The 15,036-nt window shown below is 46.0% G+C and overlaps 1 protein-coding gene and 1 pseudogene across 4 annotated transcripts in view; one reads left to right on the top strand and one right to left on the bottom strand.

Annotated features, from left to right (window-relative positions):
* Nucleotides 1-746: 746 nt before the first annotated feature.
* LOC109258966 (microtubule-associated proteins 1A/1B light chain 3B-like) lies at nucleotides 747-14,518 on the bottom strand (annotated as a pseudogene).
* Nucleotides 14,001-15,036, top strand: part of SRCAP (Snf2 related CREBBP activator protein) — a 35,326-nt gene continuing 34,290 nt past the window's right edge. For 3 of the 4 annotated variants that reach the window (XM_019436185.2, XM_019436186.2, XM_019436184.2), the window contains exon 1: nucleotides 14,410-14,590. The gene's annotated coding sequence lies outside the window, so the exon portion shown is untranslated. Of the gene's footprint in view, nucleotides 14,297-14,409; nucleotides 14,591-15,036 lie in introns of those variants that run through there. The other variant, XM_019436183.2, reaches the window with a different exon arrangement.

Raw genomic sequence — 15,036 nt, 5'->3', positions numbered from 1 at the left:
ACCATCCCATAATTTAATCATTCGATCCCTTGTTTTTGAAGTTTTGTAAACTTTTTAATTGTAAAGTGTAACACACATTAGAAGAATGTATAAAATACATGTATTTTTAAAAAAGAGTAATAATTATAAAGCAAACATTTATGTTACCTCTTCACCAGAAAATCTATTTATTTATTTATTTATTTGAGAGAGCTCAAGGGAGGGAGAGGGGCAGAGGGAGAGACAGAGAGAGAGAGAGAGAGAGAGAGAGAGAGAGGGAATCTTAAGCAGACTCCATGCTCATTGCGGCACCTGACTCAGGGTTCAATCTCACAACCATGAGATCACGAGCCAAACTCAAGAGTCAAATGCTTAAACGACTGTGCCACCCAGGTGCCTCTAGAAACATTTTAAAATTGTTTTTGGGGCACCTAGGTGGCTTGGTCTGTTGAGTGGTTGACTCTTGATTTCCACTCAGGTCATGATCTCACAGTTCATGGGATAGAGCCCTGTGTGGAGCTCTGTGCTGACAGCTCGGAGCCTGCTTCTGATTCTGATTCTGTGTCTCCGTCTCTCTCTGCCCTTCTCCTGCTCATGCTGTCTCTCTCTGTTTCTCAAAAATAAATAAATGTAGAAAAAATTAAAAAAAAAACTTCTAAATTTGAAAACAAAACAGCCTCGGTTAAATAATAGTTTTTCCAAAGCTCAATGTGCTCATTTGGAGTTCCATTTTTCTGCTTGCTGCACAAAACAACTTCCTACAACTCCTAGGCAGGAACACTACTGGTTTTGATGATCTGTGATTGGATGAAGGGATCAATCTCAGTTGGTAATATACTTTTCCCCCCCTTGGTAAGGGCTTAAAAAATTTCCAGAACAGATGCATTTTTCTAGTCTTGCACACAGACACTTTGATTCCAAATGTCTCCTGAGAGGCGTATACCATATACAGAAACCCATGTTCGTTTCTCACCTTCACATACTTCAGAAATCGGCGTGGACACACTCACCGTGCTGTGTCCATTCACTAACAGGAAGAACGCCTGATGAGCGTTGAGCTACAAAAGCCTCCTAATGATCTTGAGGAGCTCACGTAGGTTGACGTGATCACGTACAAGGAACTTGGTTCTGTCCAGTACAGGAAGTTGCTTCTCACCCTTGAATCGGGTCTATTATCACCCGGATGTTCGTAGGATGCGGCTCTCGGGTAAGTCGAACGTGTACTCTTTGTTGGAAGGTGCCGCGCTGCTTGAAGGTCTTCTCCGACGGCACTGCGCGGGAGGTGAGGTGGAGGGTCCCGGCTCTTCCACGCGGCGGCGGTGGCGCAGACTCGAACTGTTAGAAATTGTTTTTAAGTTTAGGGGCGCCTGGGTGGTGCACTGCTCAGGGTGGAGGGATCGAGCCCTGCAACAGGTTCCGTGCTGAGTGTGGAGCCTGCTTAGGATTCTGTCTCTCCCTTTCTCTCTCTCTGCCTACCCCCACTGCTCGTGAGCTCTCTCTCTCTCTCAAAACAAACAAAAAAACTACAATATTTTTAAAGTTTATTTACTTTGAGAGAGAGAGTGCGAGAGAGTGCAACGGGGGAGGGGCAGGGGAAGAGAGAGAGAGAGAGAGAGAGAGAATCCCAAGCAGGCTCTGCACAGCCACCACAGTGCCCAATGCAGGGCTGGAGCCTACAGACCACAAGATCATGACCTGAGCTAAGATGGACTCTCAACTGACTGAGCCACCCAGCACCCCCCTCCCCAATTGTCTTTTTAAAACATTTTTAATGTTTTTTTTTAATTTTTTTTTTAACGTTTATTTATTTTTGAGACAGAGAGAGACAGAGCATGAATGGGGGAGGGTCAGAGAGAGGGAGACACAGAATCTGAAACAGGCTCCAGGCTCTGAGCTGTCAGCACAGGGCCCGTCGCGGGGCTCGACCTCTCGGACCGCGAGATCATCACCTGAGCCACCCAGGCACCCCCCAAAATTTTTAATGTTTTTAATGTTTATTTTTGAGAGAAAGACAGACAGACAGTGAGTGGGGGAGGGGCAGAGAGAGAGGGAGACACAGAATCTGAAGCAGGCTCTAGGCTCCAGAGCTGTCAGCACAGGGCCGGCGGTGGGCTCCAACTCAGGAGCGTGAGATTATGACCTGAGCTGTAATTGGATGCTTAACCAACTGAGCCACCTAGGTGCTCAAAAATTAAGTTTCAAAAAAATAAGAAAAGCACAATGAACACCTGTGTACTTTTCTCCTAGAATTAACAAACATGAATTCTGTTATTTTTTACTTCCTTTTTTTAAATTAACAAGACAACAAAATATAATGTATTTTATTCTTTTAAAAATTGAACAATTTGTTTTTATTTTCATAAGTAATCTCTACACCATATGTGGGACTTGAACTCACAACCAAGAGATCAAGAGCCACATGCTCCACTGACTTAGCCAGCCAGGCACCACAGAATTTATTTTATTCTAACACCTTTAAAATTTATTTTTATTTTTTATTTTACAGAGAGGGGAGGGGCAGAAGGAGAGAGAGAGAGAGAGAGAGAGAGAGAGAGAGAATCCTAAGGAGGCTCCACAGTCAGCTGTGTGTTGGGCTCAATCCCTTGACCCAGTATCACGACTGGAACAGAAATCAAGAGTGGGATGCTCAACCGACAGAGCCACCCAGGTGCCCCATTCTGACACCTTTTTTAGAATAAAGTACTTGATGTTCACTCTTTTGTGAATACTTCAATGGACCAAGCCCAGTATTGACCTCAGCTCAATAGTCTCCTTTGGTCCTTTTAGTGAAGGGTCTTGTGTCTTTCCAAAAAGACTTCATTAATCTTTGAAAAATTCTTGCCTCCAGAAGATATTATAGACTCACCTTGTACCTTTCAGCGTTAGTCACAGACTCAGCCTTTTCTGCAACTAGCCCTTATTCCTTTTAGAGACTATAATCTGGATGCTAAGATGCATTGTTGAAGTGCAGAATTGTCAGAATAAATGCAACTTGACAGATACAGGCAAAGTTCTCTTTGCTCTGAGAAATTATTGTGATCACTTTTAGATTTCCCTGTTTATCATGAGGGTAACCGTCTTTTCGACATATTTACTGGCCACCTGAGTTTCCTTGCCTCCCAACTGCTGCTTCTTTGATCGTTTTTTCTGTTATTAAACTTTTTTTTTTTTTTTAATTTTTTTTTTCAACATTTTTTATTTATTTTTGGGACAGAGAGAGACAGAGCATGAACGGGGGAGGGGCAGAGAGAAAGGGAGACACAGAATCGGAAACAGGCTCCAGGCTCCGAGCCATCAGCCCAGAGCCTGACGCGGGGCTCGAACTCACAGACCGCGAGATCGTGATCTGGCTGAAGTCGGACGCTTAACCGACTGCGCCACCCAGGCGCCCCTCTGTTATTAAACTTTTATGTCACGCCCAGGGGCGCCAGGCTGGGTTAGTAAACACAGCATACGACTCTTAATCTCAGGGTCGTGAGGTGAGTTCAAGCCCCTTGTTGGGCGTGGAGCCTAGTTAAAATAAAATTTGAAAAAGTCTCATGTCCTATCCATTTTTTTCCATTTCTAAATAATGCTGTGATGAACATCTTTGTACATGCATATTTGCTCATCTTACTGACTCATTCCCTAGAGTGAGTTTCTAACATGGAATTTCTGGGGCAAAAGATATATATTAAATTTACAATTCTTTTCTTTTTAAGAAACAATCTTTTAAAACTCAAAAAAAAAAAAAAAAAAGATGCGTACATGTACACTCTCCCTGCAACAGCATGTGATCGCCTGTCTTCCCACACCCTTTCTAGAACTGAGTGCCACAATTTTAGTTTCCTTCTTTGAGGGTTGGGGATGTTTTCAGTTGGGGTGTTTGCTTAAGATTCAACATGTAAAGTCCCTGCACAGCGTTGGCTGTGTTCTCAAGAGGTCCCAGTCCTCTCAGAGAGAAGAGACGTGTTCTAGCAGCTCCCCACCCTCTCCTAGCCTCCTGGGACCTCAGCCACTTTACAGCTGCCTTCCGGAAGCTCCTCTCAGAGGTCCCCCCGGAAGAGCTGTTTGCTAAATCTGGCAACCCTACCCCCAGGTTCCCGTTCTACTCCCACCTAAACTGCAGCAGTCGCCTCCAGATCTCACCCCTACTGTCCATTCTCGACATGGCCTCTGCTCAAAGCCGTCCTGCTACACTCAGAATTCCATGTGAACTCCTTAGCTTGGCCTTCAAAGCCCCCGCCAAATGCAGGCCTGACCCTTCACTCAGACCTCACTGCCAACTGTTCCCCCGTCCCCTGCAGCCCCCTGGGCCTCCTGGTTGTTTCCTGTTAGGATAAGCTGGGCTGGCCTCAGAGTCTTTGTATTTATTTACCTCTGCTTAGAATGCTTTTTCCCCAAAGCATTCTCTGTTCAGATGTCACCACACCAGAGAGGGCCTTGCCAGACCACCTTGTCTAAAACAGCACCTCCCATGCCCCAAACCTGCTTTTTTTTTTTTTTTCATAACACACAGTACAGCTCATTATTTTATACTTTGACTTGCCTGATGTATTTGTTCTTTGCTTTCCCTCACCAGGAATGTAAGATTGATAAAAGCTGGAACTGAGAGCATTTTCCTGGTGTGTTTTTCCAGTATTATCTCCCTGGTGCCTAGGATGATGCCTGGCACTTCTCAGACCTGGATCTGACAGGCTGTCCTGCACAGCAGTTAAGGGGATACCCGTGAGTCACTCTCTCTGGGTTCAAGCCCCTGCTCTGTTTGCTGCTTCCCAGCTGTGTCACTTGGAACAAATGACTTAACCATCCTTTGTACCATCTGTAAAACAAGGATGATAATCTACTTTAGTTGGGTTATTGTGAGGGTGAGGGCAAGCCAAGCTCTGCCTTCTTTTTTTTCTTTTCTTTTCTTTTTTTAAAAGTAGCCTCCACATTCAATGAATGTGGGGCTTTCACTCACGTCCCTGAGATCAGGAGTCACATGCTCTACCGACTGAGCCAACCAGGGGCCCCAATTGGATCATTGTGAGAATTAAACTAGTTAAATCATGTAAGAACATAGGCTGGTGTTCAGTGTTTGTCACTATTATAGTTTTTGAGTGGATTTAACACATATGGGTTATTGCTCTCATACACACATGCAAACATCAACCAATCTCTATCTATTGATATTTAGTATGTACCTGTCACTCCCCCAGACAATGGGTATAGGCTCTTACACAGAAGTTAACAAGACATATGTGACCTCTCTCTTACCATGAGTCTCCGGGAACTCAAGTAATTATTCCTAGTGTTAAAGTGTTGAGAGGCAACAAAGCACAGAATTTTTCAGGAGATACAACTTAGTCTGAGGGCCAGGAAAAGATTCTGGAGGCAGTGATGTTACTCTGTAAGTTCTGACTGGGTGGAGAGGAAAGAGAGAACCATGTGTGAGGAAGCCCAGAGTGGAGAAGAGCCTATATAGCAGGATGGCCAGTGTGTCTGGAGTGCAGGGGCTGGGAGAGAGGAAGCTGGAGGATCTGGCAGGGACTACCATGCGGGGTTTTGGTGGCCTCAGAAAGGGGTTTCATGAGAGCCATGAAAGGACTCAAAGTTGGAGAGTGACTGTCAGCTAAGCAGTTAGCACAGTTTCCCTGGCTGGTGCTGTTCAATGACCTCCAGAGATCACCTTGTCTAAAATGGCACATCTCCTGCTGCCCCCCCCCCCATCTCTGTCTTTCTGCACCTGATTTATTACGTCATAAGCCCTGACATTCTCTCATACTGTCTTATGCTGGTTCTGGATTCACCCATACTGGAATGGAAACCCCCACAAAAGCTGGGACTTTGGGGAGGGGGAGAAACCGGCTGCAGGGAGACTGATTAGGAAGTTGGTGTAGATGGCCCCAGCTCTAGAACTTGTACTTGCTAGGAGGGTTAGGATCAGCCAGCCGTCTGGCTGGTAGAGAGCAGGAGGCTAGAGGACTTAACAGCTTGAAGCCTCATTTGCATAGCACTTTACAGAAGACTGAGAAAAAGGCAATTGTCCCTATCAAAGAATGGAGTGTGGAGGCAGTGGAGATAAGGGTAGTGAGGAAGGGGGACTAAAGTCCAGCAGTCTCAAGGTGCCTGGCTGGCTCAGTTGGTGGAGCATGTAATTCCACTTCTCAGGGTCATGAGTTCAAGCCCCACATTAGCTGCAGAGCTTACTTCAAAGAAAGTCCCAGCAGTCCCAAAAAGCCAGTTCTTGGTACTGTCCTTGCTTTTAAGTCATCCAGGGCTAAGGATCAGGTGTGGGGCCGGGGAGAACTAGAATAGAGAAATATTAAGACGTAACTGACACATCTGGTGGCTGGATGTGGGGCATGAGGGAAAGGGAAGGTGATGGCTGCGTTTCTAGTTTAAGTAACCGGACGGATACTGGTGCCATCGCTTCAGAGCAGATTTTGTGGTTCAACTCATGAGTTCAGTTATGGATGTATGAGTCTGAGGTGCCTGGGAGACCAGGAGGAATCCAGGAGTTAGATGGGAATGCAAGTTCTGAGCTAGGGAGAGTGCTTGGCTTAAGAGATGATAATTGGAATGCACAGTGAAATCATGACAAGATGCCTTTTTCTTATGAGATCTCTTTAGGCAAATTACCAGAAATGCTTACATGCAAATGCTTTCTGGTTGCAAGCTGGCTTCTCCACTTTACCTACACTGCTCTATAACCCCCAGATACTTCTAGCAATGGAGGGTACCTGTAAAGAAGGGGTCCAGAAGCTAAGCTTCCTTAGCTTCAGGGTATCTGTCTCTGCCCTTGTGGATGTGTTGGATGAAAGAAGGCAATTGGGGGGACAATCTTGAGGAATGCCTACAATTGATGGAGTGGTCCAGGAGAAGTGGCCTGTGAGGGAGACTGAGAGGGAGCATTCAGGGAGGTAGGAGGTAGAGGAGACTGGGGAAAGCTTCACAGAAGGCAAGAAGAATGGCTGTTTAAAGGATCGTTATCATCAGCAATCAACTGTCTGCCAAGTTCTACTAATTCTTCCTCTGCAGAGTCTCTCCCTCTATCTCCACTGCCACCTCCTGGCCAATAGTCCCCATTACAACTGGGTAATTCCTTTGGCTTCTCTATTTCCAGCCTCTAGTGGAGGCTGGATCATGCCAATCCCTCCTCAACAACTTTCAGTAGCTCCCTGTCACCTCCGAACTAATCCCCCGCTACCTAGCCTGGGATGCTGGGCCTTTGGCCACCTAGTTCCAGGTGACTTATCTGTCTCAGTCTGCTCCCTCATAAAAAAGAATAAGCTCACATATTCACTATCCCCCCAACCCTCAACCTTGTTGCGTCTATGTCATCTTCCTGAAGTGCCCACCCTGTATGCCTAAATTTTTCAAGGCTAGGCTCAAACGACATCTCATGTACCCACTGGATTTGACTTTACCTTTGACCACCTCCTTTTGTGGCATCAGAAACACTGCCCTAATTTTTACCAAGCTCACAGATCATCCCCCGATGAGACTAAATTCTTGAGAGTTGAGACTGTCATCTTCCCTCCTGTCTCTCCCATTTAACCTGGCACAGGGCCTGACACTCAGTGGGCAGAGAAAATGCTGGTCAGGAGAGCATACCCACTACCACTCGTGTGCAGAACAAGAGGTCTCAGATTCAACTGCCTCCGGGAACCAGACAGATAGGACAAATGCATGAAGTTGCTCAGTGCAAGACAATTGGGAATGGTGTGGCCTATGGCAAATAGGAGTCTTCATTTTTCTGCCTAACGTATTACTAACATTCAGAACATTATATAAATCTGAAAACTGAACTTGACCTGAAGATCATGAGTTTCAGACTCTGAAATATGGGTCCAAAATACACCCCTGCATTAAGGTGGTTCTTTAGAGCTTTCAAAGCAATTTTATATCAACAACTCCATCTCCACCTTATATGTGAGAAAAATGTGGCTCAGAGAAGTGAGGTGCTTAAGGAGATATAGCAAGGAATTAGTAGCACAAGGCGAGGTCCAACCCATTCAGACTCTGGCCTGGCCTACTGTCTTCTGGAGGTGTTGGGAAGAGGGTCTAAAAAGATGGGCTTCATTCACTTTTTAAAAATCAAGACTAATTTTTTAGGACAATATTATGTTCACAGCATTGAGGGGAAGGTACAGAGGTTTCCTATATACTCCCCATCCCAACACATGCACTTTTTCTCCATTGTCAACATCCTCCATGACGGTAGAACATTTGTTATAATTGATGAACCTACATTGACACACTATAATCACCCAAAGTCCGTGACTTACACTATAGTTCACTCTTGGTGTTGTACAGTTTATGGGTTTAGACAAATGGGCAATGACTTGTATCCACCATTATGGTATCATAGAGAGTATTTTCTGCCCTAAAACCCCTCTGTCCTCCTATTCATCCCTCCCTCACTGACCCCTGACAACCACCGATCTTGTTAGTCTCCGTAGTTTTGCCTTTTCCATAATGTCATACAGTTGGAATGATACAGTAGGTAGCCTTTTCATATTGGCTTCTTTCACTTAATAATATGCATTTAAGTTTCCTTCATGTTTCTTTTTTAACATTTATTTATTTTTGAGACAGAGAGAGACAGAGCATGAACAGGGGAGGGGCAGAGAGAGAGGGAGACACAGAATCTGAAACAGGCTCCAGGCTCTGAGCTGTCAGCACAGAGCCCGACGCGGGGCTCGAACTCACGGACCACGAGATCGTGACCTGAGCCGAAGTCGGACGCTCAACCGACCAAGCCACCCAGGCGCCCCTCCTTCATGTTTCTTGATGGCTCAATAGCTCACTTCTTTTTAGTGCTGAATAATATTCCACTGTCTGGATGTATCACAGTTTGTTTATCCATTCACCTACTGAAGGCCACCTTGATTGCTTCCAAGTTCTGGTATTTGGAATAAAACTGTGTATAAACATTTGTGTGCAGGTTTTTCTGTGGACAGAAGTGTTTTGTTTTGTTTTTTCAACTCCTTTGGGAATAAAAAAAGGACCATGACTGCTGGTTTGTATGGGAAGACTATGTTTACTTTTGAACAGTTAAAAAATTTTTTTCTAATGTGTTTTTATTTTTGAGAGAGAGAGAGAGAGAGAGCGGGGGAGAGGCAGAGACAGAGACAGAATCAGAAGCAGGCTCCAGGCTCTTGAGCTGTCAGCACAGGACTCGAACCCACAAGCCCTGAGATCGTGACCTGAGCCAAAGTCGGACACTTAACCGACTGAGCCACCCAGGCACCTGAGTATGTTTACTTTTGTAAGAAACCAGCAAACCATCTTGCAAAGTGGCTGCACTGTTCCCGCCAGCAATGAATGAGAGTTCCCACTGCTCCACATCCTCCTCAGCATTTGCTGTTGTCAGCGTCCTGAATTTTGGTCATTCTAATAGACATGTAGTAATATCTCATGTGGAGCATCGTTTCATATGTTTATTTGCCATCTGTGTGTCTTCTTTGGTGAGGTGTTTGCTATCTTTGGCCCATTTTTTAATCAGGGTGTTTTCTTATTACTGTGTTTTAAGAATTCTTGGAATATTTTTGAATATTCTTTTACCAGATGTTTTTTATAAATATTCTCTCCCAGTCTGTGGCTTGTCTTCTTATTCTTTTGTCTTCTTGTCTTTCACAGATATGTTTTTAATTTTAATGAAATCCATATGATCAATTATTTCTTATATGGATCATGCTTTTGGTGTTGTATCTAAAAAGGCGTCAACGGGGCGCCTGGGTGGCGCAGTCGGTTAAGCGTCCGACTTCAGCCAGGTCACGATCTCGCGGTCCGTGAGTTCGAGCCCCGCGTCAGGCTCTGGGTTGATGGCTCCAAGCCTGGAGCCTGTTTCCGATTCTGTGTCTCCCTCTCTCTCTGCCCCTCCCCCGTTCATGCTCTGTCTCTCTCTGTCCCAAAAATAAATAAAAAAAAAAAAAGTTGAAAAAAAAATTAAAATAAATAAATAAATAAAAAGGCGTCAATACCATAGCCAAGGTCATCTAGGTTTTCTCCTTTGTTATCTTCTAAATTTTTTTAATGTTTATTTATTTTGGAGAGAGAGAGAGAGAGAGAGAGAGAGAAAGAGAGAGAGACAGAACATGAGTAGGGGAGGGACAGAGAGAGAGAGGGAGACACAGAATTCGAAGCAGGCTCCAGGCTCTGAGCGGTCAGCACAGACCCTGATGCGGGGCTTGAACTCATGGACTGCGAGATCACGACCTGAGCTGATGTCGGACGCTCAACCAACTAAGCCACCCAGGCCCCCCACTCCTATGTTATCTTCTAAGAGTTTCACAGTTTTGCTCTTTACATTTAGAGCTGTGATTCATTTTGAGTTAATTTTTGTGAAGGGATGTAAGGTCTGTGTCCAGACTAACATTTTTGCTTGTGCATGTCCAGTTGTTCTAGCTCCATTTGTTGAAAAGAGTATTTAATTTTTTTTTAATTTGAGAGAGAGAGAGAGAGAGAGAGAGTGAAAGCAGGAGAGAGGGGCAGGGGGAGAGAGAGAATCCCAAGAAGGCTCCATGTTCAGCATGGAGCCTGATGTGGGACTTGATCCCAGGACCCCGGGATCGTGACCTGAGCTGAAATCAAGAGTTGGATGTTCAACCAACTGAGCCACCCAGGCACCCTGGACAGAGTATTTTTGCTCCATTGTATTCTTTGCTCCTTTGTCCAGATCAGTTGACATATCAATATGGGTCTATAACTGGGCTCTCTATTCTGTTCTAGTAATCTATTTGTCTATTCTTTTGCTAATATCACTCTATCTTGATTACTGCAGCTTTATAGTAAGTCTTGAAGTCAGGTAGTATCAGTCTTCCAACTTTGTTCTCCTTCAATAATATCTTGGCTATTCTGGGTCTTTTGCCTTCTGATATAAACTTTAGAATCAGTTTGTTGATATTCACAAAATAACTTGCTGGGATTTTGATTGGGATTGCACCAAATCTATAAATCAAGTTGGGAAGAACTGACATCTTGACAATATTGAGTCTTCATCGTTCACTTTTCATTCAACCAAGATTTCATTTGGCAAATGGAACAATCTCCTTTTCACAGGATTGTCTGAAATATTTTTCATCATTCAGTAATTTATCTAGAGTACTATAAACCTGTGACAATGCCCCTGCTCTCAGGGAGCTTACCTTTTGGGGGGAGGGGAAGACAATAAACAAGGATACAAATAAATCAGTAATTGCAAGTAAGTGTTGTAAAGAAAGCGTGTAATAAGGAGTGACTGGCAGTCAAAGGGCTATTTAATGTCAGGAACTTCTCTGAGGAGGCAACATTTGAACTAAGACCGTCATGAAAAGGGAGAGCTAGCCATGAGAAAAAATGTCAGAGGGAACAATAAAGATGAAGGCTCTGGAAGCAGAAATTGTTGGATGTTTTGGAGCAGGGCATGATGGCTACAGTATAGCAAACAAGGGGTAAATGAGGTTTTTAAAAAAAAAGTAGGCAGGGGTCCTATCTTGTAGGGTTATTTATTTTTAAAATTTAAGTACAAAATACATGCTTTGAGGTATATAAAGTATACAAACTTTTAAGCGCGCAACTCAGTGAATGTTTACACCTGTATATATACCCATGGAAATGACCTCATCCACGTTAAGATGTGGAATAATGGTCAGCAGACTTTTTTTGTAAAGTACCAGATAGAAAATTGTTGACTTTGTGGGCCTGTGGCCTCTGTTGCAACTACTCAGCTCTGGTACTGTAGCAGGAAAGCAGCTATAGATGCCATGTAAATGAATGGGTATGGTGGGGTTCTGATAAACCCTTAGTTGTGGACACTGAAATTTGAATGATGTATATTTTCATGTGTCACAAAAGGAGTTTTCTTTTGGTTTTTCCTCAACCATTTTCAAATGTAAAAACCATTCTTAGACTTGTGATTTAGACTTGTTAGCATTCTTAGTTTGTGGGCTGTACAGAAACAAGCGCTAGACAGGACTTGCTCTTTGGACCATAGTTTACCAACTCAGGACACACATTCCTAGTATCCCCCTAGGGAGCTGTGGCTCTTCCCAATTAAAATCCGTCTCTCTCTCAATGGTTATATTTTATTTTTAGCAACATCAATTACTTTTGCCTGCTTGAACTTCATATAAATGGAATCGCATGTGTATACTCTTGTGCCTAGATTCTTCATAATGTCAGCCCTATGGAGATTTTGTCACGACACATAATTTGGGCTTTCATTTAAGTGAGCTAAGATGCCATTTGGGGATCTTAAGCGTGACAGCAATATGATCTGATTTATACATTACGGTCACTCTGGTTGCCATGCAGAGAATGAAGTAAAGGGAGACAGGAGTGGATGTGGGAAGCTCATAGGTAATCCAAGCAAGAGATGATGATGGCTGGCCCAGGATGATAGTCGTGGAAATAGAAGAGATTTGAGGTTTATTTTCAGTTTGTGCTCATGAATCCAATACCAGTTATTTTGTTTTTAATCAAGTATTATAATACAAGTAATTCACACTAATAAATTTCCTGAATAATCTTTCTGAGAGTGGCATAGTGAATTTACATGTATAAACCATGTTCCTATCCTCAAGGGGTTAATAATACTTTCTGGGGTGGCGTGGACAGACCATGAATCCAGATACAATGCAATCAATTAGTACTCTATGAAACCCAGGAAGCTATGGGAGGAGTATTAAACCAGCCTAGGGGTGGTCAGAGCAGATCACCTGGGGCTTGTGGCCCTTGAGCTGAATTCTGGAGGAAGAATAGCTGGAAAAGGATGAGAACATTTATGGGAAGGCTCTTCCCATAAATCTCCTATGGGAAGAGATGTGAGAGCTCTTGGTAGCTCAGTGTGGTTCTATGATGGGATCTCAGAAATTTGTAAACTTGGTGTGAAAAAAAAAAAAGACTTTGAACTGGACCTAAGTGGATGGACATTCATCCACTTTTTCAATCAAATTATCTGTCCTGGATGCTTCCATATGTCTTGAGACTTCAGCGTAGGCCAGAGTTGGTAAACTGGCAGCCTGTGGCTGAATTTGACTCTTAGATGTATTTTGGCCCCCATTTCTGCAGGGTGACTGGAACAGTCGTTTGAACAGCGGCTGTTCTCTCTGGACAGAGCATGTGGTCTCCAGTTCCTCATATTCCTCACCTGACCCTCTTCACTTTATTTACATGACGTGCCGGCTCTTAAAGGTTTTTGAACTTTCTTTAAAAAAATTTTTTTTTATTGAAGTACAATTAACATAGAATGTTATGTTTGTTTCAGGTGTACAGGTTTTTGAGTTTTCAACCCCTGATCGTTGCTGTAAGAAAAATATGGGTCCAAATCAGTGACACAGATTCGATCAACTCTTTGAGTAAAATGGGTTAAGAGCTAAACTGGGTGGACGAAGAGGAGCTGAAGAACTTTTTCAGGGCTTCCTAACCTGACTCTTAGGGTGGGCTTTAGGTGGCAAATTGTGTGTGTGTGTCCTTGTGATTTAGGCTGTGTGGCTGTGAACCCTGGCTTTGGGCTCTGTCACTGGTTAATCTAGGAGCCTCAATTCATTTGTAAAATGGAGCATTGTTGGGATTAAAAGAGAATTAGTGCACAAAGTGGTCTCAACAGAAGGTAGCTGTTATTATTCTTTCCTGGGGTGAGGGTATCTCAAAGGAGTTCTTAACCTAGAAAGTTGGCCAACAAATGGCATATAGTTGCTTGGGAGCTATTGGGGATACCACCCTTGCGCAAAACGAAGCAGCTCTCTATAAAGTGGACTGCCTTGGGAATCCAGAGGCCCAAGCTCTACTGCTAATTTGCTGAAAACACCTGACATATTGCTTCAGCTCTCTGGGTGATCTATTAAAAAACGGGAGACTGGTCCGAATTGGCAGCCGCAATGCAGCTCCACAGGCACCTTCTCCGGTGGAGGATAAAGACTCTGTGCCGCGGGGCAAGCGCGGAGCCTCCAAGCGGACTACAACTCCCAGTACGCTTTGCGCCTCGGGCAGCGCCCTACGCTAGCACGCGAGCCTTCCCGTTCCCCAACGTCCAGTTACTGCCTCTCGCGAGAAGACGGGCCGCGCCGGCGGTAGCGATAGAGAGCTGTGGTGGTGGTGGTGGTGGTGTTGGTGGTGGCGGCCGAGACGGCGGCGGCCATTTTGGTGGGGCCTCGGAAGCGGCGGCGGCGGTTCGCCGAGAGTAGCGTCTCCCATTTTTCCCACCCACCGTCCGCATCTCTGTGCCGTGAGAGGAGGCAGTGGAAGCAAGGCGGCGGCAGTAGCCGCGAGCCCCAGGGGAATTTAAAGGCCGCGAAGGCGGCGGCCAAGAGGGGGCCCTCCCCCCTCCTCGGCGGGAGGGGGGGTGGTGCGCACGCCCCCGAGGACGCAGGTAAGGAGAGGGAGACAAGATGGCGGACGCCCCACAGCTCCCCCTCCCCTGACGGGTGACTGCGCGCGCATCTTTCCGCCACCGCCTCTCCTCCCACCTTCCCGGGGTGCTGCGCGCGCACCTTCGGCCGGGGCCCCGGGGCCGGTGCGCGAGGCTGTCGGCGCGCGCCCATAGAGACAGGCTGAGGGGGGCCAGGCCGGCCAGCACTGGGCCCGGGCGCATCTCCTCTCCCCTCACGCCCGTCTGCGCACGCGTGCCTGAGCGAGCGAGCGAGCCCTGAGAGGACGGACCCAGGTGCGCTCCTGCCCGCCCACCAACCCCAGGCACCCCCCCCCCCCCCAGGGGCGCGCGGGAAGAGGAAGGGGGGCGTGGGATGAGGAGTCGGGGCGCGCGCCCACCATATCCAGTCAGTAACCAGGACCTGGCGGCACGAACCCTCCCTTATGTCAGCCTTTCGCGATCTGGTGTTGGGGGGCTCCCTGACGGGTAGGGATGAGAGACTTCCAGCCTGCGACCCTTGCGTGCGTGGGTTTGGGCTCTGGCGGGAGCCCCCGGGCGGTGCGCGCAGCCGGCTCTCTCCACTTCCAGTCGCGCACGCGCGGGCCCCTCCCCCAGTCTGTCGCGCACGTTGGGTGGGGTGGGAGTCCGGGAGGGGGCGGGGCTATCTTAGGGTTAGTGGCGACTTGGGGCAGAGGTCAGGGGTCACGTCGGGTCAGTCTGTTGGAAGGAGTTGGGAGACA

This window comes from Panthera pardus, unplaced genomic scaffold (assembly GCF_024362965.1).
Source record: "Panthera pardus isolate Hobbes unplaced genomic scaffold, ASM2436296v1 HiC_scaffold_5, whole genome shotgun sequence".
Taxonomy (NCBI): Eukaryota; Metazoa; Chordata; class Mammalia; order Carnivora; family Felidae; genus Panthera; species Panthera pardus.
Note: the sequence above shows the minus strand (reverse complement) of the source record. Positions and strands in the feature narration are given on the sequence as shown.